The following is a 3,394-nucleotide window of genomic DNA, read 5'->3' on the forward strand; positions in this document are numbered from 1 at the left end:
GTTCCACGTTACCAATCTTACCGGAGGCTTGCACCTCCAATCCCCTCTACCGTCCATCATCTTCCTCACTTAACTCCTGCCCCTTTAATTCCACTCTGTACCTAGCCCATCCCAGCTGGCCCCTTTCTTCGCCCGTGACCATATCATCTCTCACACCCTGCCGCGTCGCAGAATCCCCCCCCCCCCCGCTTTTCCCCTTCCCCTTCTTCCTCCCCCATTTCCCCTTTTCCCCCTCCCCCCCGGCCACCCCTCTTGGCCTTCTCCCCCACCACCTCACTTCCGTTCACCAGCATAACCTGCTAGCGCGGCTGCCCCTGCCCAAAGGCACATCCTAATGACCTCCCCCTCCCTCTCCCCCCCCCCCCCCCACTCCTCAGCTCAAAGAAGAAGGCCTCCTGCTGGCCTTACCCTCCCCCACTCAAACAAGGACTTCTCCTGAACTCCAGGTAGCCTTCACCAAAAGCAAACAAACAGATGTTGAACACAAACAGTCCCATAAAACAGAAAGGGGGATGGGAACATCCATCCCCACATAAACTTTTCACCCCTACAACTCCTTACAATCTCAACATTGAACGGAACCGCCCCCTTCTGGGGTCTCAAAATAATACTCCCGGCCTCCAAACGTCACCCATAATTTTGCCGGGTAGAGCACCCCAAACCTGATCTGCCGTCGGTACAGCACCGCCTTGGCCTTGTTGAAACCTGCCCGCCATTTTGCCAACTCGGCTCCGATGTCCTGATAAATCTGGATGTTATTTCCCTCCCAGTCGCAGCTATGCTTCTCCCTGGCCCACCGTAGAATGTTCTCTTTCTCCACTAATTTATGGAGTCTCACGATCACCGCCCACAGCGGCTCCCCAGCTCTAGGCTTTTGCCTCAGAGACCTATGCGCTTGGTCCACTTCAGGTGCCTTATCTAGCACCCCTTCTGCCACCAGTCCCGCCAGCATCCCCGAGACGTACCTCGTGGCACTCACACCTTCCACTCCTTCAGGCAGGCCCACTATTCGCAGGTTCTGCCTTCTCGAAGCATTCTCCTGCTCTTCAACCTGTGCCCTCAGCGTTTTACAAAGGTCTCCTAGGAGCCCCACATCCGCCTCCAGAGCCACCACATGGTCGCTGTGGTCCGAGATCACTCCTTCAATCTCCCGAATCTGTGACCCCTGCACCTCCAAACACCTCTCCATCCGCTCCAAAGTACTCTTCAGGGGTGCCACAGCTTCTACAATGGCCTTTGCATGATCTTCATGCATTTCATTCCTCTGTTTATGGAATTCCTCCTTGATAAAAGTCATCAGTTCCTGTATCTGGGGCCTTACAGCTTGCCCCTCCCCCGCCTGCATGCTGGAAGAGACTGTCTGTGAAGCACAAGACTGTTTCAACTTTCCAGCCAAACCTCTCACTGTTTACTGCCGGGTCCGGTGATCACAAGACATACCATTCCAGGGGTAAACTACTCCTCTAATAATCACCTACGCCTTTTCATCAAAATTCCACCCAGATCTGGGTAAAAAGAGCCCTTTTCTGTGACTTTGAACAGGAACAGCCCTTTATGTGACCAGTCACTCACTGGTTACAAGCAGAAGTCGGCCCAATCGCTCATGTTAATGGGTTCAAGAACTCCCATTCTGACCAGCCAATCTAATTCTGCCTCTACCTTAGGTCTGATTATATACGGCACTGACCTAGCCCTTAAGCATCTCGTCTGACCTTCTTCCGCGATCTTCAGTTTACTGAGATATCCTTCATGCTTCCCCACTCACCGTTGAAGGCAATGGCATGTTTCTTTAACATTTTGAGTAGACTTGATTTGGGATCTGTCATGAGATTTGCTTTGGCCCAATTTAATCTAATCTTTCCATCCAAGCTGGATAATTTCCTTTGATTGTGTGCAAGGACAAATCTGTCATCTGTCCATTTAATTGCACTGTTACATCAATACAGCCCCTCAATGGAACCACTTCTCCAGTATAGGCTTTTAACACTATCTGAGGATTTCAGAGCAATGTGTCCTCCATCTTCATGGCTGAGTGTCCAGTAGGCGCCGGAGTGTGGCGGCTAGGGGGTTTTCACAGTAAGTTCATTGCAGTGTTAATGTAAGCCTACTTGTGACACAAATAAAGATGATTATTATTAATGGAGTGACCCAGTAACGGTTTGTTTCACCAGCAATAGCTGGTACCTTCAATAACAGTTCAACTTCAAACTGTGAATTCAATTTCTTCTCACATCCTTTTTGCACCACCTGGAGACTTTTTCCTTTATTCAGTTTCATTTGATTTATTCTGCTCTTGCTTTTTGCAACTTTTGCCTGAATCTTGTTTCTTTATCCAACATGCATGATCCTTTCTGCACAATTCCTGCACATGATGCCTTTGCACCAACAATGTGCTGATGAGTGCCCGGTTTTTGCCCACCTATGGCAAGTGCGAGTCTGTGTCTGTGTTCGAGTGTCAGCCGACATCTTGTGAATTCTTGTGCTCAAACTCAACCGTTGAGCTTCCTTGGCTGCTAAATCCATGGATACAGAAACTTCCAAAGCTTTCTTTAAGGTCTGGTTGCTTTTGGTTAGAAACCTCTTTTGAATAGCTTTGCTCTTTAAACCACAGACTAATCTATCTCTGATGTTATCGTTTAACATAACCCTAAATTCAGAGTTTTCAGCCAGTCTTTTCACGGTAGCTACAAACTGTGCAATCAATTCACCCTTTCTTGGTTGCGCTTATAAAGCCTAGACCTTTCTGCGATTACTAAAAGTTTTGTGAATATTGGCCCTGCAATATTTTAACTATTTCATTGTAGGTTTTTGTGCCTGGCTTTTCTGGCATGCCAGACTCCTTAGGAGGTTAAATGCTCCCCCCACCAATTCTGCTCAGGAATGTTGGGACTACTATATCCGCTGCTATCTTGTTCGCTTGAATATGAACTCCATCGCTTTGTATTCTCAACAAATGGTCCCACGGCACCAAAACCCCCCACCATTTTTCACTATGGAAGGACCTGCATGTGCGCGATATGCCACAAATTTTTACCATTGCCTTGTTTCCTTTCACTCTAAAACTAGACAAACCTGAGCTCAGCCTGTTTTCCTTTCATGTTTTACAATACCCCCAGCTGTAAATTTGTTGCTGCAGAACACCTGTTACTCAAGGTGCTCCCAGTACTGTTACGGATCATTTTAGGCAAAGCACGTGGCGAGCTTCTTTCCAAAGTTGTTTTCTTCAGATTCCTCAACGATTTTTCGGTTTGTCCGAAGGCTCCACCTGTCGCCAGATTACAGGTAGCGACAATTTTAATGATTTATTTTTCTTTTCAGGTGTCTACACCCGCTGTTCGCCCACCTCCTTGCCAGTTTTCACGTGGTGGTTTTAAAATTAAGCCTGCAGGCATCA

Source organism: Scyliorhinus torazame, chromosome 1, assembly GCF_047496885.1.
Source record: "Scyliorhinus torazame isolate Kashiwa2021f chromosome 1, sScyTor2.1, whole genome shotgun sequence".
Taxonomy (NCBI): Eukaryota; Metazoa; Chordata; class Chondrichthyes; order Carcharhiniformes; family Scyliorhinidae; genus Scyliorhinus; species Scyliorhinus torazame.